General features: G+C 44.1%; 1 protein-coding gene across 1 annotated transcript in view; it reads right to left on the minus strand.

The window, feature by feature from the left end:
• LOC126352223 (carboxylesterase 4A-like) overlaps positions 1–21,726 on the minus strand; it is a 327,584-nt gene that overhangs the window by 291,862 nt on the left and 13,996 nt on the right. The window lies entirely within an intron of this gene.

Raw genomic sequence — 21,726 nt, forward strand, 5'->3', positions numbered from 1 at the left:
CTGAGTCAAATGCTTTTCGGAAATCAGAAATATAGCATCCACGTGACTGCCTTGATCCAAAGTTTTGAGTATGCTATGTGAGAAAATTGCGACTGGGTTTCACATGATCGATGTTGTCGAAATCCATGCTGTCTCGGGTGGAGGACGTCATTTTGTTCAAGATACTTCATTATGTTTGAGCTTAGAACATATTCTAAGATTCTAGAACAAATTGATGTCAAGGATATTGGGTGGCAGTTTAAGGATCACTTCTACAACCCCTTTTGTATATGGATGTGACCTGTGCCTTTTCCAAGAACTGGGCACGGTTTTTTGTTAGAAGAATCTACGACAGATTATAGTTAGAAGGGGGAGGAGCGCAACTCAGCTTCAAATTTGGTATAGAATCTGACAGGACTTCCATCGGGCACTAGAGCTTTATTCAGTTTTAATGATTTCAGCTGTTTCTCAACGTCACTGACAATATTTATTTCATTCATCTTTTCAGTGGTGCGTAGGCTTTCCTTTGTAAAGATACATTTGGAAACAGAGTTAAGCATTTCAACTTTTGCTTTGCTGCCCTCAATTTCATTACCTGTCCCGTCCACTAGGGACTGGACACTAACTGTACTGCCACTAACAGCCTTTACATACGACCACAATGTCACTAGGTTCTGTGAAGGATCACTTGAGAATACTCTACTACGGTAGTCATTGAAGGCAAGACGCATTGAACTCTTGAGGGCCAAATGCGTTCCATTTCACATCTATCTGTAACACTACACTTTGCCTTACACCTATTATGCATTAATTTCTGTTTCTTTAGAAATCATGAAGGTTTCCTCCCATTGTTAACTGTTCTACTGGGTACATACACTCCTGGAAATGGAAAAAAGAACACACTGTCACCGGTGTGTCAGACCCACCGTACTTGCTCCGGACACTGCGAGAGGACTGTACAAGCAATGATCATACGCACGGCACAGCGGACACACCAGGAACCGCGGTGTTGGCCGTCGAATGGCGCTAGCTGCGCAGCATTTGTGCACCGCCGCCGTCAGTGTCAGCCAGTTTCCCGTGGCATACGGAGCTCCATCGCAGTCTTTAACACTGGTAGCATGCCGCGACAGGGTGGACGTGAACCGTATGCGCAGTTGACAGACTTTGAGCGAGGGCGTATAGTGGGCATGCGGGAGGCCGGGTGGACGTACCGCCGAATTGCTCAACACGTGGGGCGTGAGGTCTCCACAGTACATCGACGTTGTCGCCAGTGGTCGGCGGAAGGTGCACGTGCCCGTCGACCTGGGACCGGACCGCAGCGACGCACGGATGCACGCCAAGATCGTAGGATCCTATGCAGTGCCGTAGGGGACCGCACCGCCACTTCCCAGCAAATTAGGGACACTGTTGCTCCTGGGGTATCGGCGAGGACCATTCGCAACCGTCTCCATGAATCTGGGCTACGGTCCCGCACACCGTTAGGCCGTCTTCCGCTCACGCCCCAACATCGTGCAGCCCGCCTCCAGTGGTGTCGCGACAGGCGTGAATGGAGGGACGAATGGAGACGTGTCGTCTTCAGCGATGAGAGTTGCTTCTGCCTTGGTGCCAATGATGGTCGTATGCGTGTTTGGCGCCGTGCAGGTGAGCGCCACAATCAGGACTGCATATGACCGAGGCACACAGGGCCAACACCCGACAGCATGGTGTGGGGAGCGATCTCCTACACTGGCCGTACACCTCTGGTGATCGTCGAGGGGACACTGAATAGTGCACGGTACATCCAAACCGTCATCGAACCCATCGTTCTACCATTCCTAGACCGGCAAGGGAACTTGCTGTTACAATAGGACAATGCACGTCCGCATGTATCCCGTGCTACACAAGGTGCTCTAGAAGGTGTAAGTCAACTACCCTGGCCAGCAAGATCTCCGGATGTTTCCCCCATTGAGCATGTTTGTGACTGGATGAAGCGTCGTCTCACGCGGTCAGCACGTCCATCACGAACGCTGGTCCAACTGAGGCGCCAGGAGGAAATGGCATGGCAAGCCGTTCCACAGGACTACATCCAGGATCTCTACGATCGTCTCCATGGCAGAATAGCAGCCTGCATTGCTGCGAAAGGTGGATATACACTGTACTAGTGCCGACATTGTGCATGCTGTGTTGCCTGTGTCTATGTGCCTGTGGTTCTGTCAGTGTGATCATGTGATGTATCTGACCCCAGGAATGTGTCAATAAAGTTTCCCCTTCCTGGGACAATGAATTCACGGTGTTCTTATTTCAATTTCCAGGAGTGTATCTATTCTGTAGTACTGCTGTGCAGTATGGGATCCGTATCAGGTGGGACTGACGGATGACATTGAAAACGTACAAAGAAGGGCAGCTGGTTTTGTATTATCTCGAAATAGGGGAGATAGTGTCACAGACATGATACGTGAATTGGAGTGGCACTCATTAAAACAAAGGCGTGTTTCGTTGCGACGGGATCTTCTAATGAAATTTCAATCACCAGTTTTCTTCCCCGATTGCGAAAACATTCTGTTGACACCCACCTACAAATGGAGAAATGATCATCACGATAAAATAAAATAAATCAGGGCTCGCATGGAAAAATTTAAGTGCTCGTTTTTCCCGCGTGCCGTTCGAGAGTGGAACGGTAGAGAGACAGCATGAAGGTGGTTGATTGAACCCTCTTCCAGGCTTTAATTGTAAATAGCAGAGTAATCGCGTAGATCTAGATGTAGATGTACCGTAGATGTAGATGTAGGGATAGTAGAGATTACGGGATCATGATGGAGTCGGCTGCTGTTCGCAAACAGCTGCAAGGTGCTTCGTCGTGTGCCGACCAAGTTCCTATGGGGCAGCGACTTACTCCGGCGATGGAGAGGCAACGAGGTTTTTTGCGAACGTGTCGCGGAACTAGCCAGCTGCACCTGTTGCCTGGCACCAAGTGGGTTTCTGAGCGGGTTATGTCCAAATGTTTTGAGTGAACGTTGTGTGGAGATAATGGCCAAAAGGCGAGTCCCATACTGTTACCAAATATGTTTGAGTAATTGTCTCCAGCTGAGAATGAGAGGTCAAAGATCTTGCCTTGCCTTCTCGACCTGTGGTCTCATCTCTGTCCACATATGGGCATCCACGAACGGTTGGGGGGCTCTTAGTCGAATCTGTTCCAATAGTAAATGCTTGATGGCTTCTCTAAGGGAAACAGGAAAATGAACGAAATGAGTATTCGATATGTATCTTGGGAGCATTGTTCACTAGGAGGAAGAAGCCTTCACGGGAACAATTGAGAGTTCAGTTTGAAATCTGTTGCAAATCGTCGCTGACGCCAGCACCAGCGAAGTCTGTCACATGGTTTTCGAGATCATTCTACCGTTCTTTCCAGAGACTGACGGAAGTGACGATGACACTAGGGATCATTCGTGAGGTCTCAGCACAGCTTTTGAATTCCGTGGAATGACTGGGGTCCAGAGTCTGTAACAGACGAGCGTTTCTAGACCAGAAGTTTAGTGCTTCTGTGACGAGCTCATTTGTAGATTCCCCGAATTACGCTACACCATGGAGACTTTCAACGTCGTTCCCTATAGGTCTGGAGCGCACTCTACACCGGGAACGGCAACTAGGATGGCAGAGAACGGGTGGAGTGCACATGTTGCTTTTTTAGTTCAGGCGAATTTTCGATACTCGCAATAAGAAGCCAGTATTAAATAAAGTAATTATCACAACAGACTGAATAATGAATATGGAGAGTGAATATCTTAAAGTAATAGCTGTTAACTGCCGAAATATTCGCAGCAAAGTCGCAGATCCTACCTTTGTCCTAGTTGCCTCACATCACATTGAGAAAACTGAGAGTAGGCTGAAACACGAAGTATAGAGTAGAAAAATCTTATGAAGCACAGTTAGGGTACATCGGAAAGATAGATTGAAGGAACGTTTCTTTGTTTATTTTTCCTGGCGAGGTTAGGTCAGTGACGAGCAGGAACATTACATCATACCAGGTCCAAAACGAAGCCGATTGCAAAATGACAAGTACAGAGGCAACAGGGGTCGTTGGACTTACATTGCGGGAGAACACATTCAAACTAATCGGTCGTAGTCAGGCAAAAATGGAAACTTGATATCGTAGCAGTACCCCGATCATTGCTTATTAGTAGATGATGACTTTCATTTGCCCGGTATCGTGTGGGAAAACAGTGCTTACATTATCGCCTATGAGGATGAATTGCCTTGCGTGGTGATCAGGGGAGTAAATACTGTCATGGAGGTCCTGCGACAAGTACGTGAAGTGTAGCCCCGTCCCCCTCTCACTCTCGATTTATTCATACATGGATGACACAGGTTATTTATTTATTTACATATAACCAGTGTCCGTAGATCTCTGGTTTACGTGACAGTAACCCTGCGTTCGTCAACCGACGACGATTGATGAACAAAGGGATAGTGTCGTATAAACCAGAGATCTAAGGACACAGGTTATTTAATATTGGCTCCTGATCTGACTGCACACGAGATTGGATTCCTCCCAATTTATGTTGGTCGAGGGCGTAGAGATGGTGTAATGGAACACCGAAACTGGTTCCGTAAACAAATTATTTGCACAAGAGAGGGCTGCAGGTGTTTTAATTTCCATTCCATTTGAGACTTGCGCACCCTAGCTACTAAACAGACTGCAAGGAAACTGATAGAGAAAACATACTATAGTCTAGTGCATAGATAAGAAGGGCCACTAATCAACCCTAGAATGTTATTCACACTTAAATCCAGGCGAAAAATGTATTCGAAGAAATCTGATCAGATGTTAAGCCAATGGATGGACCCAAACTCTCCATTCAATCTCTCGTGAATCAGTGTGGTGTTAATTCTTTAGATCGTAGGTATAAATCAGAGATATTGAATTCCGCAGTTAAAAATGTATTTACGCATGAGAATACAGGCCTACCAATATCTGACCACCGCATAAACTAACAAATGCGACATATTGATGTAAGTACAGGGGCGAGGGAAATGGGAACCTTGGTTCTACTGAAAGGATTCTGAGAGAATAGTGTGCATTTGCGCAAGGAAATCGCATAGGAGATGGTAGGTGACGAATTAAAAAGTTGTGGCTTTTGGAAACAATACTGAATAGTCATGACATCAGAAACAAGCGCAGACACAGAGACACGCTGCTAGGATCGTAACACACCTGTATAAACGATATTAAAATGTAACAGTGATGCTCGGCAAAAAATGGGAATTTTTGCAAGAGGGATGACGTAGATCTCGCGAAATCATTCTCTTACTGGAAGTACACTGTGCGACCATTCTGCTTGACGCCATCGTACACTATGCGATCAAAAGTGTCCCGACACCCCTATATAATGGAAAATTGACCATTAGATGTCAAGATGCGGTCCCTCCAGAGTAAAGGGAGGCGGGGAACAATGTGTTCTCAGTAGAGAAGCAGTAATAACAGACTGAGTCTGTCAGGATAGCTCAGTGACTTCCGCAGTGGGCTAGTCATTGGATGCCACCTGAATAACAAATCCATTTGGTACATTTCAACCTTTTAAAAGCCGCCAGTAGGAGTGAAGTCGATTTCTGTTGATGTGATTGTGAAGTGAAAACGCGAAGAAACAACCACGGCTAAAGAATGACCAGTCAGATCTCATGTACTGATGGATATGGACCGTCGAACATTGCGGAGGGTAAATGCAGAAAATCTGATGAAATCAGCGGAAAAAATCACTAGTGAGTTCCAGAGTGTTACCAGCAGTGCAGCTAAGACCGCGACTTTGCGTAGGGAGCTAAGAAGAATGGGGTACAATGCTCGAGCAGCTCCTCTTAAGCCACGCGGTTCTGTAGACACTGTGGAGCGAAGCTTTAACGCCATATTAAGGACGACGCTGCTGGACAGTGCATTCTGAAAACCAATGATTCGCAAGGGTGACCTACACCATATCTCTGAGAATCTGATGGGAGGGTTTGCGTTTGGCGAATGTCTGGAGAACTTAGCTGGCGTCATGTGTGATGCCAAAAACGAGGTACGGAAGAGATGGTCCTCTTATTGCACTTAAGAAATCGATAAATATGTAAGGATATGAATCAGTAGTGTTTAAGTTCTACCGAAAACAGTAAAAGAACAGTTCGAAGACGGTTATTCCGCCCAGAGTCCCGATCTGATCGCAATGGAACACATTGGGGATGAGGTAGATGCTCCAGACCGCAGCGTCCGACATCACAACCTTCTCTCGCTTTGGCTCCTGAGGATGAATGGGCTGGCATTATGTTCCTTCACAACCATTCAGACACCTCATTGAAAGTGCCCCAACAGAGTTCAAGCCTTCATAAAGGCATAGGGTGGACACACCGAATACTAATGTCCACTAATAGGTGTCCGGATACTTTTGATTAAATAAACTCGCATACTGATAAAGAGAAAGAGTTAGGAGAGATTACAGTGCGTACAGTCCCTCGCTCAAAGAGAAAGAGTTAGGAGAGATTACAGTGCGTACAGTCCCTCGCTCAATACGCTGATCGGACAGGACAGATAATTGCTAATAGTGGTACAAAGTACCCTCCGCAATGTGCTATACAATGACTTGGGCATTATACACGTACATTTTGATGTAAAAAGGTTTGCAAGAACAAAGCGTTGTTTCCATGTTGCACTAATTTCGGCTGGATCGACGACGAGTAGCGGAGGATCTGCTGTCATTTGGAAAGCCAATTGCGACTGTCAGCCGTACGCTCGTACCTGTCACAACGGGGCGTTGCTCCGCGAGTAACGTATCCTGGCGTGGCTGCACGGGGATTGACAGCTTGTCACGGCTGAGCGCTGTGGCGAGCGCTCTAAATCGTGCTGAATACGGAAGATAAAGCTGCACAGCGCGGGCGCCAAAATTAACAACACCAGGCTGGAGGTAGCGTGGTTACGCACCCTGAATGCGAATGCGTGTTGCACTAACTATATAGTATATTACATCAACAGTGGGAACTAAAACGCGGGACAAAAGAGAACTAAGTTTTCGATCATTAGACACTTATTTACCAATAATATATTATGAACGAAGTTGGTTCACTGATACAACTATACACAAAAGCACTATCCTGTCCATTAAAAGAACCAACTTTGGGCTGGAAAATAAATTTCTGACACGATTCAGCATGAGTCAACAAGGTATTGAAATATCAATAATCATATTTTAACATGCGTGGTCTACAAAACAGATACACTGTACGCCCAGGCTCAGCCATTTTGCTGTCTCTTTGATTTAACACACACACAATGGAGATAAAACTGTCGGTAACAAACGGCAGCGGCAAGAAAACATGTTTTTGATGGACTGTAACCAGGAAGTCTGTCTAAGTAGATTGGTGTGCAAAACTGAAGGGCGAAAGTAACTTTCACATTATGTGTCACTGCTAAGTAACACAGTTCGATGAAAGCTGGATCATACACACACTGCGCAACACAATTAAAGGCTAACTTTTTCGAAACGCCGTAATTGTCCCCCACTGCGTCATAGATCCTGGCGCACTGCGACGTCGTCCTCGGGCTAGGCGATGCTTGAAACAGCCAGATGTCGACACATGCGAGAAAAAGGCCAGAGGTCAGAAGTTTTTGTGAGGTGTAAAGTGCGTTAATGCCGCCACATTGGCACCAAATTCCACCACTTTCTACTTAACGCCACCTTGGACGTGTCGCACGATAGGAAGATCCTAAGCGCCTGCAGGCAGGCTACACTTCTGCTTTTCGCCTGTTAGCGGCGATGTGGGGTGTCAATAGGTTGCCTGCACGTAGGAGTCCGTCACAGTTTGTCTCAGCATGGACACATATCGTAAGTGCTCAACAAAAGTTAGCAGACAACAATGATGGTGTTGCCGTTGTGGAGGTTCTTAGAGGGACCCATTGCTATTTACACATGTATCCATGTCGCACCCCTCTGTGATCACGCCGCAAAACCGATCGAAAGAGGAGGGCTGAAAAAGTATCCTTTGCTGCTTCACATTCCGTCTTGTGGTTGCCAATGGTCCCTAGCAGTACATCTCATACGCTGCAGTAGCATTGCACTCCAGTTTGGTTGCTTGCCTACGATATCCTTAGAGAAGGGTTGAATCATCCGGGAGATGTGTCAGTAGTGTCAAAGGTTGTGCAGAATGTCGTCCTGCTTGTCATCATATTGCGAACTGTCGTTTTCGAGAGCAAAATGTGTGGAAAACAACGCTCCAAGGAAATGGGTTCTGGGATTCTTTCATTAAATCCATTTATGCCACCACCTAAGGCTATTTTGTGTCGGTTCTCGGCCATACACGAGAGAAACGCGTGATATCAACGCACAGCGTCGCTGTCCTGTCTACCATCGCAGAGGCGTCAAAGGAAGGCGTGAAACGTAAGAGCGTGTGTGACGACCTTCCTAGAGCGCGACACGTCCACGTTGGCATTGGGCAGAAGTGTGATGAAATTTGGTTTTAATGTGACATCGCTAAGTCACCCTACACGTCACATTAACTCCAGAGCTTTGGCCTTTTTCTCGCACTTCTTTGCTGTCTGATGTGTAGCCGAGGCCTAGGGTGATGTCGCAGGGCGCCAAGCTTTTGCACCATTATAGAGGAAAGTTGTACGCGCCCTTGAACCAAATTTCAAACTTATTCGGCACAATGGGAAGCGATTACGGCGTTTAATTATCTTGATCAGTGTAGAAGTAAGTGCTGCAGTATAGTACAGTAGATAACAGAGAGAAAAACGTTGTGAGACGAACAGAAATGACACTTTCATTCAGAGAGTAACTACATTGATATCATCGCGATTCTTGGTCTAACAAACATTTCAGACGTATGGTTCTTAATAGGGCGTTTGATCATCGTGGACGGCAATGCAGGCTCGGCAATGAGCTGCCCTGCTGGAGACAAGGCTGATAAGGAGTTATTGTGATAAGGGCGCTCCGTTCTTGCCAAGCACGGTAGACTTTTCTGGTGCATATGGACGTGATGCAATACGTTTCCGCCGGCCGCTGTGGCTAAGCGGTTCTAGGCGCTTCAGTCCGGAACCGCGCACCTGCTACGGTCGCAAGTTCGAATCCTGTCTCGGGCATGGATGTGTGTAATGTCCTTAGGTTAGTTAGGTTTAAGTAGTTCTAAGACTAGGTGACTGATGACCTCAGGTGTTAAGTCCCATAGTGCTTAGAGCCATTTGAACCAACAATTTTCCCCAACGCATCGCACACGTGCTCGATTGGACTTAAGTCGAATATACTCTCGTTCCGAGATCTCCTTCATCTGCGTTGTTCGACACGATTGCTCATTCTCGTCGACAAAAATGAAGTGATGGCAGATTGCACCACTCAAAAGAGGCACATGGGGAAGGAGTCACAGTAACGGTGACCACGAGTGTTCTGTGTTCGACCTGGGTGCATCAAGTGTTCCCATCTCTCACCGTATCAAGGTGCGCCCAACATTGTCGAACATGATCGTTTTTGTTGTCAAGGTGTTATCGTGTACGGAGGCACAATCTTGCAGAGGCGTGCTGACCTCCAAATCTCTTAATACGGTACACTTACCGGTCAATGTTATAGTGACACTACTCTCCTTCCCTCGACGCGTCTTTATAAGGATGCGTTAGCCCCATTTTAGGGGATGACAATTCGCGACTGCATCGAAAGGCGCAGGTGGGGATCTTGAAGGATTTTCGGGGAATGTACTGGCCTGTCCGTTTCACCGAAATGAATCCCATCGAGCACTTTCGGGATGCATTGAGCAGACATTTTACAGCGTGTCCACGAGCACCTACGACTATCCGCATTTGTCAACTACGTTGGTGGAGGGATGGAACCACAACAAATCCTTACCAACAACCTTGTAGCTAGCATGCAGAACATGCATTGCAGTCCATGGTCATCATACACCCTATTAAGAGCAACATTCCGCTGTTTGAAACGCCGAGGAGGACATAAGGAATTGCGACTATTTCAGTGTAGTTACCGTCTCAATAAAAGTGTCATTTCTGTTCGTAGTATTGTGTATTTCTTTACGACACTTTCTGTACTATCGAGGCCCACGAGAAAGACAGTTCGCTGCGCTTACGTGACGAAGGTAGGCCTGAGCTCGCTCGCTAAACTCAGCAGACCAAGTGCACTTCTACACCTAACTTGTAACTAGGTATATACGTACAGACGAGAACTGCATCTTCTACTGGTATCCGCTATTATGGAGTGTTACTGTTATTAGACCTACTATGATAGGAAGTCCGTAGGCCTACTTATAATTTCTTACGGCTGTGCTGGGGTACAATAAAACTGAAATCGTGCGGAAATGATTATCAGTTGCATAACCCACCACTTCTTGTATGAAATGAGGATTTTTAAGCAGAAGAGACTAAATGCTATAAACAATCCTTTATAACGTTTATATCGAGTATTGATCTAAAATTTTGTTGTAGTACCGTTAATGAGTAAGACTTCATTAAAGCAGCTTCCGGTAGAATTCTCGTTAGTACGTACACGACCAACTGCGAGTTAACTGGTTTAGAAACGCATTTTTTCTTCTGAGCTTAGCGAGCGAGCGAGTGAGTGAGTTCAGGGCTACTTCTGTGACGCACGCGCCGCGACCTGTCTTTCTCGTCGGACTCGTGTTCTTTCTAGGTATTGCCCAAATTCCATCGAGCAGTGTTAATACGCTGTGACGCATAATGAGGAAGTTACTTTCATTCCTATGTTTTGTGCTCTACTGTAGTTCCCACGCACATTTCCGACCAAAATTTGTGGGACGGTTCTGTTGGTTGTGGGGCAAATGCAGCAACTCGTAGCCCTTCCCATTTATTACCAACCACGAAATAGCACGCTTTGCTGCTTGGAACAGAAAATGGTGTATAAAGTAGTAGTGTATCCCTTAATGCATTATAGTTAATTTTCGCAGCAATACATCGAGTAACGTGACTCGCTCATCAAGAGCGCATGGATTCCAGCAGCAGCCTCGACACAATGGAACTTGCGAGAACGAGACGTAGGGGTGTTTGATATTCCTTCAGCGGCATTTTTAGCTTTGCCAGTCGGCCTACTTCTGTCATCGATGAGAAGCAGTTATCACTTTCGTTACAGGTTGAGTCTGCGTCGAAAGAACTGAATACGATTTCATTGCATAAACCATTAATAGGGAAAATGTATTCACTTCAAGGAGTAGGGAACCCTTACCAAATTACTATCGTCGGTAAGGTTACTGAGAACAAGATCTGAAGCACTTTCCTTACTATGCTCGTGCTATGACGAACTACTTCAGGGCCTTGAGACCTGCCGGTGGTCGGCCCGCTGCTTTCTTACTGCCAGGGCCGTGCCTCGCGTTACGCCCTTCCGCCGTTCCGCTGGGGGACGCGCGGTGGAGGCCAGAACCTTGTGCTCCGTGACATCCGCGGTTTCAGACTTGCAGCGTTCCGTGCAACAACCACTCGTGCAGCTCCTATGAGGTCACTACACTGGTGAGTCATAACGTTATGACCACGGCCCACCGCTACACTGAACGACGCGCAGTGGCGCGTTTATACCGAAACCTGACCAAAACTGCAAAAATTAAAGTTCGCCTATTATAGCAAATTTTTTTATAGTAACCGACCATCGGTGGGTTCATAACTCAATTTGCAGGTGCCTGAGACATGTCTGCTAGCCCCTAGCAACTGTTTCAGAGGAGTTTCTTACTGCAGGGGGACGTTTTTCTTGATTAAGGGGGGTAGGACGTCAAACGGGGCGACTTGGAGCAGGAGAGGCACCACAGGACATTTTAATTAAAACTGTCTATACTTTTACAAGTAAATTCATAAAACTTTTTCAGGATGTCGAGGAAGGATTCAGGATTCACACTCGTAGCAGCGGAAGTTCAAAAACATAACAAAATATAATTTTTTTACATTTGAAATTTTATCATTTTTTGACTTACTATTGGCTGCATTTGTTGCTATAGGTACACTTTTCTTCATAAGTAAGAGAGACTGTTCGATGACTTTTGCACAGCATACAAACCATACTTACAGGTGTCCGAAATTCTAGAATCTATTTAATTTATGAAAAAAGAATGAGCTGTTTCGTTTTAAACTTTATGTTTAGAAACAAATCATATTTTGTAGTTAATTATCTCAATGTTTACCACAGTTTTTAATAGAATTGGAAAATTCTAGAGTTTCATACACCTGTAAGTATGGTTTGTATGCAGTGCAAAATTCATCAAAGAACCTCTCTTACTTTGAAGAAAAATGTACCTATAAAAACAAATGCAAATGGCGAAACGCTGGTCGGCTATTCACGTGCTACTGTCAGGAGCATCTATAGGTAGTGGTTGGAGGACGATGAAACCACGAGTAGGCGACAGGGTGTTGGACGTCCACGCATCATCACAGAATGTGGTGGTCGGATACTTGGTCCCTCTGTGAAGCATGAGAGACAGCATTCTGTGGCTAGAGTTGCGCTCTAGGACAGTTTTGACACAATACGTAAATGACTTAGTAAATGGTAGGGTTACCCGTAGTATTGGCAGCATTGCTATGGAGAGAAACGTAAGTGAATGTGGAAGAGAGAAACTGGGAGCAGTTTTGTTATTTTGTTTGTTCGGTGGTTGTTTATTTTGCTCACAATTAGAACCGCACATCACTCAATGATGGTCCACTGTGTTTTATGTCTCTAAAGGACATAAATTGCATTTTATAAGTAATAAAAATTAGTTCATCGCGCAACATCCACGCTTTTATGCAACCAAAGCAATTACTTTTGATACAAGCACAGGTAACATGCACAAACATTATATAATTATTGTTGTTATTTCGTATTCAACAGAACGTTAATCATCGTGAGCAAAGGTAGGTGTTCCCTGTTATTATTGATAATTCCGGAAGTTGTTCATGAATACAGAAACATGTGTTAGATAAGTCTGACGAAATGTTAAAGCAATGTTTGATATATTTTTGGTTTCCCGAGATTCTCATTTTACCTTTTTTTGAGAAAATTGCGTTTTCTAGCGCTATATGAAATATTTGTATTGTTTTCTTTATTTTTACTATAACATCCCATTGTTTCACTTTACAAATAAACAATTTGTGAACTAAACATTCGCAAGTTCAATTTGGCTTCGAATACTGTTTATTTTTAAGTAAAAGACTGGAGGATAACTATGTAAAACAAAAATGTTCTGTAGGTTATGCTGCCCTTTACATATCCTCACTCAGATTCTTGACTGTAGCCGGCAGCTGTGACAGAACGGTTCTAGGCACTTCAGTCCAGAACCGCTCTGCTGCCACGGTCGCAGGTTCGAATCCTGCCTCGGGCATGGATGTGTGTGATTTCCTTAGGTTAGTTAGGTTTAAGTAGTTTTAAGTCTAGGGGACTGATGACCTCCTATGTTAAGTCCCACTGTGCTAAGAGCCATTTTTTTCTAGAATGTTTACCGCTACTGGTTTTTAGGGAAATATAGTAAACAGTAATCGTGTATGTAAAGAAAGCAATCGTTATGAGGTAACGCCCAACAGGTATGCAACACACCTAGTGCACAGGTAATGTGGGCATTACCTTAACTGATCAAAGCAACTCGGAAAATTATTGTAGTGTACGCTTACTTATAGTAGTGTGTACGGTAGCCTACAGCAATTTTACAACTGTATCTGTGGCGGATCTGACAACGGAATATAGTGCTAGTGTAGGCACAAGTGATTTGGAGCACACATTGTTGAACAGGGGATCCCCTAGCGGACGACCCCTACGTGGTCTTATTATCTAGATCCAACGATATTGTGAGTAATGATTGCTGTGGGCCTGAGGTCATCAAGAATGGACTGTACCTGGTCATATTCATCATCTAATCCTAGGAAAAGCAGGACTGGGAACTGTGAAGATATTGATTATTAAAAAAAAACAACGCAAGAAATGCAAACCGAATAAGTATTGGACATAGAAGTTAACTGCCACTCATTAATCTGAATCTCATATCGATAAAACATCTATGACTTGGCTCGAAATTCCGCCTCTGTTTATGCGATGGAAACACAAAGTGGTTGATAATGATTAGCATCAAAGTCAAGAAAGCTTCCATCCTGGCTAGCACTGACAGTAAAAAGATGTTCAAATGTGTGTCAAATCTTATGGGACTTAACTGCTAAGGTCATCAGTCCCTAAGATTACACACTACTTTACCTAAATTATCCTAAGGACTAACACACACACCTATACCCGAGGGAGGACTCGGAACTCCGTCGGGACCAGCAGCACAGTCAATGACTGCAGCGCCATTGACCGCTCGGCTAATCCCGCGCGGCACTGACAGTAAAGAGCTCGGAGATAAAGCAAATGGAATTTAACACATTTACTATTAAAGATTCTCTATCTGCCGAGCCGTGGTGTGTGTAATCACCGACTTCAATTCCGCGAAGAGCAATTCTGCAGCACCGGTCTCCTCAGTGCTGCCGGCCGTCATAAAGACCAAGTGCATTGCGTGACTTTAAACTCTGACTACACAGAGTACCTCAAATAGAGTCCGTAAATTCCTAGGATCTACAACTATTACATTACAATGCTCGACACGAATCAAGAATTATGCTTGCTCATAAACTACGAGCAGAGACTTGACTTAAGTGTGCGGTCGTAAAGAAGCACTTCGTAATGCCTCAGTTTCCACAAAGAAACACAGATTCGATCCTCTACTCACAGAGAAACGAATGATTACGCTTTTAGTGACAAAATCAGCACTTTATGAAATATAATAATGACATTGTTCACTGGCGCCTTATCAGCAATGTCTCAAAATGCTCTCCAGAGAATCCCCTTCACATGACGTGTTCCAGTTTAGAGCAAACGTCGCATTGTTAAAGTGCACTCACCATTCGGCAAATCATTGCGCCAATTACAAACGGAATACCTCCCACCCTAATGATCATGAAGCGTCATACACAAAGACGAGCCAAAGAAACAGGCACACCTGCCCAATATCGAGTAGGGCTCCCGCGAACACGCAGAAGTGCATCAACACGACTCGACTAAAGACTGAAGTAGTGCTGCAGGGAACTGACACCATGAAATCTGCAGGGCTGTACGTGGGAGTGGAGATCTATTCTGAACAGCACGTTGTAAGGCATCCCAGATATGCTCAATACTGTTCATGTCTGTGGAGTTTGGTGGCCAGCGAAAGTTTTTAAACTCAGAAGAGTTTTCCTGGAACCACTCTGTAGCAATTCTGGGCGAGTGGGGTGTCCCATTGTTCTGCTAAAATTGCCAGAGTCCGTCCGAATGCACAGTGGACATGAATGGATGCAGGTGATGAGACAGGATGCTTACGTATGCGTCGCCTGTCAGAGTCGTATCTAGACGTATGGGAGGTCCCACATCACTCCAACTGCACACGTCCTACACCATTACAGAGTCTCCACCAGCCTGAGCACTCCCTTGGTGACATGCAGGGTCCATGGATTCATGAGGCTGTCTCCATACCTGTACACGTCCATCCGCTCGATACAATTTGAAACGAGACTCGTTTGAGCAGGCAGCCTGTTTCCGGTCGTCAACAATCTAATGACGTTGTTGAAGGGCCCGGGCAAAGCATAAAGCTTTGTGTCGTGCTGTCATCAAGGATACACGAGTGGGCCTTCGGCTCCGAAAGTCCACACACCGATGATTCGTTGAATGGTTCGCACGCTGACACTTGTTGATGGCCCAGAATTGAAATCTGCAGCAATCTGCGGAAGATTTCCGCGTCTGTCACGTTGAACGAATGCTTCCCAATATCAACGAATACATGATTAATAATTCGATAAGCCATTTAAAATACGATCCCATTCTAAGTGAATATGAAATGCATGCACAAAATTATTTATGTATGATGGAAAAATCTTGCACCTTACGATTGGTTTCTTTTAATTTATGTGATTGTGTATCAGCCGCTTTTCCTTCACGTAATCTTCACCAAATTCTATAAATATGATTGTTATTGGCTTACGTTCAGAGGTCTGCAATCGACGACTATTAGAGGGATGACGAAATAGTAATGTACATCTACTTACGTATCCAGCTAATCACAATACTGTGCTTGGCGGAGAGTAGCTTGTACTATGCTGGTCATTTCCGTCTTGGTCCACTTGCAAATAGAGAGAGGGAAAAATGACTCTGCATACTTCGGTGCGAGTTCCGATTTCCCCTGTCTTAAGTTCGCGGTCATTATGCGACATGTTCATATGTGGCAGTAATATCGTTCTGCAGTCAGCTGAAAATGTCACTCCTCTAAATTTAATGAATAGTGTTTCGTGAAAAGAACGCCTTTTCTGTCAGGTAATTCCTATTTTAATGGACGTAGCATTTCCGTAGTACTCGCAAGTTTAACGAACATACCGATAAAAAAATCGAGCAGCAATTGCTGCGACGTCTTCTTTTAATTCGAACCGGTGTTGGGCCAAACACTCGTGGAGTACTAAAGAATGTTTCGCCGAAGTGTTCTCTGTGCGGTCTCCGTTGTATAAGAGTTACACTTGCTGAAAGGTTCGAAGAAAACTTGAGTTTGATTTAAAACTCGAACCTGACTCATACAATTATAGTCGGTGGTGACTTTAATTTACCCTCGATAAGTTGACGAAAATAAATGTTTAATTGTTGAGGTACTCATGAAACATCACAGGGGATTGTGCTAAACGCATTCCTTGAAAATTTCTAGGAGTTACTTCATGAGCCCACGCGAATAGTAAGCGGTTGTGAAAACACACTTGAAGTCTTAGCAACAAATAATCCTGAGCTAATAACAAACATCAAAACGGATACTGGGGTTAGTGAACACAGGGCTGTCGTAGCGAGACTGAAATAGACGAAAAATATACCTATTCAAAAAAGCAGATAAAAATTCACTTTACGCCTTTCTGAGAGACAATCTCCACTCCTTCCAAATTAACAGTATAAGTGTAGACCAGATGTGGCATGAATTCAAAGAAATAGTACTGGCAGCAGTTGAGAGATTTATACCAAATAAATTAACAAACAACGGAGCTGATCCTCCTTGGTACACAAAACAGGTCAGAACACTGTTGCAGAAACAACGAAAAAAACATGTCAAAATCTCCAACGTTGGTGATCCTTTACAGAAGCTCGAAATTTAGCGAGGACTTAAATGCAAGATGCTTACAACAGTTTTCACAATGATACTTTGTCTCGAAACATTGCAGAAAATCCAAAGAGATTCTGCTCGTGTGTGAAGTGTGCTAGCGGCAAGACACAATCAATGCCTTCTATGTGCGATAGTAATGGAAATACTATGGACTACAGCGATGCCAAAGCAGAATTACTAAACACAGCCTTCCGAAATTCGTCCGCAAAAGAAGACGAAGTAATTATTCCAGAATTCGAATCAAAAACAGCTGTCAATATGAGTAACGTAGATGTAGATATCCTCGGAATGTTGAAGCAACTTAAATCGCTTAAGGAAGGCAGGTCCTCTGTTCCAGACTGTATACCAATTGGGTTCCTTTCGAGTATATTGATGCAACAGCTCCATGCTTTATAATCATATACAACCGTTTGCTCGACGAAATATCCTTACCCAAAGACTGGAAAGTTGTACAGGTTACACCAATATTCAAGGAAGATATTAGGAGTAATCCACTAAATTACCGGCCCATGCCATTAACGTGATATGCAGCAGGATTTTGGAACGTATATTGTATTCGAACATTATGAACTACCTCGAATAAAACGGTCTATTGACACAGAGTCAGCCGCTCTCTGTGGCCGAGAGGTTCTAGGCGCTTCAATCTGGAACCGCGCTGCTGATACGGATGCTGGTTCGAATCGTGTCTCGGGCATGGATGTGTGTGATATCCTTAGGTTTGTTAGGTTTAAGTAGTTCTAAGTTCTAGGGGACTCATGACCACAGATGTTAAGTCCCATAGTGCTCAGAGTCATTTGAACGCATAGTGCTTACAGCCATTTGAACCATTTGAACACAGAGTCAACAGGCATTTCGTAAACATCGTTCTTGTGAAACTCAACTAGCTCTTTACTCATACGATGTGATGAGTGTTATTGACAAGGGATTTCAAATTGATTCTAGATTTCTAGAAGGCTTTCTACACTGTACCACAAAAACGGCTTGCGGTGTAGTTGCGTGCCTATGGAATATTGTCTCAGTTATGTGGCTGGATGTGTGATTTCCTTTCAGTGATATCACAGTTCGCAGTAATTGACGAAAAGTCATCGAAGTGATTTCCGGCGTTCCCCAAGGTAGTGTTATAGTCTCTTTGCCGTTCCTGAGCAGCCGTCTTAGATTGTTTGCAGATTACGCTGTCGTTTATAGACTAGTAAAGTCATCAGAAGATCAAATCGAATTACAAAACTATTTAGAAAAGAATCTGTATGATGCGAAAATTGGCAGTTGACCCTGAATAAAGAAAAGTGTGAGACCATCCACATGAGTGGTAAAAGAAATCCGTTAAACGTGGGTTACACGATGAATCAGTCAAATTTAAATGCCGTAAAATCAACTAAATACCTATGAAATACAATTACGTAAACTTAAGTTGAAAGGAACACACATAAGATGTTGCGGTGAAGGCTAACCAAGGACTGCTTTTCATTGGCACAGCAGTTGCAAAATGTAATAGATCTACTAAAGAGATTGCCTATACTACGCTTGTCCGTTCTCTTTTAGAAAGCTGCTGCGCGGTGTGGGATTCACGGAGTACATCGATAAAATTCAAAGAAGGGCAGGACGTTTTGTATTATCGTGAAATAGGGAAGGGAGTGTCACTGAAATAATACAGGATTTGGGGTGGACATTATTAAAACAAAGGCGTTTTTCGTTGCGGCGGAATCTTCTCACGAAATTTCAATCACCAGCTTCCTCCTTCTAATGCGAAAATATTTTGTTGACGCCGACCTACACAGGGAGAAAGGACTATGAGTTGCAAAACGATAAACGATATATTTTTTGCAGATACATTGGCATATGTAAACGCTATCCGCAACATGGTTGTCGGATAGAATTATCGGCAAGAAATAATACATTAAAGAGTAATGCCTGATGCTAAAATTTCACTGTAGAGAGTGAAGTGGGCGATAAACATTTTTCCTTTCACTATTTTGTGCGGGACGTCGGCGAAATAAAGATTCGAAAAGTTTTTAAATTATGACTAATTTTGTTGCACTCGCTAAGTGCTCTCATTCGCAAATACTGGATACACATAGCCTGGGTGATTTGAGAGCACGGCGTTACCTCAAGTTTCTACCTTTAAAACATGATTTATTGTGTTACCCTGGTAACGTAGGATTATACCTCTTAATGCTATGACAACGTTTTAAATTTTTAAATTCGTCAATAACTATACGGAATATTAAAAATCAAATTTTTCTGCTCCTGGAAGACGTTAGATAGGCAACCACCAGTAGGATTGGGTAGCTGGTTGACAATCTTAGTCGAAAAGAATCGTGTAAGTGGAAATCGTAACCTACTCATTGAGGGGGCTGGCATAAAGACTGACACCATGGAACACATTACGTAGGAGTACGGTTCGAATACGAGTCCAGCCATACTGGGTAATGCATTCCTTGGATTCTCAAGTAACGATCGCTTTGATTTTTACAAGAAGGCCACGATCGATATCCTTTCAGGTTCTGTTCCAAGCTAATATCCAAGCTAGTGTTCCATCTGTTGCTGACCAAATGTCGACAGGACGCAGTACGTTAATCTTCCTTCTGGAAAATAGCTTACTGCTCTCGAAACACACAGAGAAAAGTTCCTAATAATCGAGTCCCACATTGCTGTGACATTTATTTTATACTCTTATTCTGTAATTTTCATCATTACTATTTTCGCAAGCTATGCATAGAAAATGTTTAAAGATAGTGGTAAATAGTTTGCTTGGTATACAGACAAAATTATGTACCTATACTGCTGAAACATGTACGAAACAGGTAGTATTTAATCTTATCCCAGAATCGGGGAACTACCATTGCACTGTACTGAGCCCTGAGTAAATTCCCGTCGTTGCACGGGCATAGGTAGTTCATTTGCTCCTGTTGGGATAATCTTCCTTAAAATCGTATATTAATGAGACTGTCCTTCGATTTCACATCGCCTACTCGTAGTCTGTTCTAAAACTTCCAAGAGTACCAGTCGATATTACCTCTGTATAGAAAATGTTCCTCTGGATTCTACTTGTTTCCGAGGTACTCAGTTCTCGCTGCTCATAACGTTTCTCTGGCTTTCTGTTCTGGCATACTTAATGCTGATGTACCAACGATTTCAATTCTTAATTTCTCCAGCCTTCTTCCTTTTATCAAAAGTGAAATTTTGTTGGCAAGGAATTACCTGCGATCCTTTTTTATTATGGAAAATTTACTTCTACTCTGTTTATCGATCACTAATTTTATTATTTTAAACTCACCGGTTTTGGCCATTGTCGGCCATCTTCAGATCATTTACCGTAGCTGCAGAGTGACCAGTCTTAAGGGAACACTAAGTTTCAATACTTTTGTCTCGGTAACATATGTAAGTGATTAACAATGCAAAAGCACAGGTGACTGTAAACGCGAGATAAGCCATTGCAAATGTGAAATGCTGGTACATTAATAAACGGTGTAACCCCAAGAGTGTTGAATGCAAGCTATCAAACTTTGATGCGTCGTACTGCACAGGTGTCAGATGTCAGTCTCTAGGATGGAGTTCCATGGCATTTGCACTTTGTCGATCAGTACAAGGGTGGTTAATGCTAGTTAAGGATGACGCTGGAGTTGTCGACTGGAGACAGATCTGAGTATCGAGCAGGCCAAGGTAACGTGTTGACACACCATAGAGCACGTTGGTTTACAATAGCGGTATGTGGCCAAGCGTTATCCTGTTGGAAAACACCCTCTGGAATGCTGCTCATGGATGGCAGCGTAGCACGTCGAATCACCAGACTGAGGTACAAAGTTGCAGTCAGGTTGCGTGGGATAACCGTAAGAGTGCTCCTGACTGTCACACGGAATCACATCCCATACTGTAACTCCTGCCGTAGCTGCAGTGTGTCTAGTACGCAGACAGGATGGTTGCAGACCCTCAACTGGCTTACTTCTCACCAAGACATGGTCATCACTGGCACCGACGTAGAATCACCTTTTATCAGAAAACATAAAAGACCACCACCCCGCCCTCTGACAAGCTCTCGCTTGATGACACTGAAGTCTCTAACGTCAGTGGTCTGGGGTCAGTGGAATGCATGCTACAGGGCGTCTAACTCGGAACTGTCCTTAAAATAAGCGATTTGTAACAGTTCGTTGTCACTGTGGTGCCAACTGCTGCTCAGATTACTGCTGCAGGTACGGTAGGATGAGCCCGAGCCGTACGCCAAACGGCGATGATCTTCCCTAATCGGTAGTGCCACTTTGCCACCTGGAGCCCAGTCTCCTTGCGACTGTACATTCTCGTGATCACTGCTGCCACCAATCATGTACAGTGGCTACATTCCTGCCAACTCTTTCTGTAATATCACAGAAGGAAAATCCAGTGTCTCGTAGCCCTATTACATGACCTCGTAATAGTGCTTCTTTGTCGCCTGAAGTGCTTTCTTGACTAACATCAACTCACCACGTGCAGTCTCAGAGGTAACTAATACACGATCATTACACCTGTATTTCAAGCAAACCTGATTTGCATCATCGTAGTGGCACTATTAGCGCCACTCTTATGCGACTGGCACTAAATTTGAATAGACATCATCCCTAAGATGTAGAAATACACCTTTATGTCGCACAACTCGTTCTTGGTGTTGCGATTTTTTTC

Source organism: Schistocerca gregaria, chromosome 1 (assembly GCF_023897955.1).
Source record: "Schistocerca gregaria isolate iqSchGreg1 chromosome 1, iqSchGreg1.2, whole genome shotgun sequence".
Taxonomy (NCBI): domain Eukaryota; kingdom Metazoa; phylum Arthropoda; class Insecta; order Orthoptera; family Acrididae; genus Schistocerca; species Schistocerca gregaria.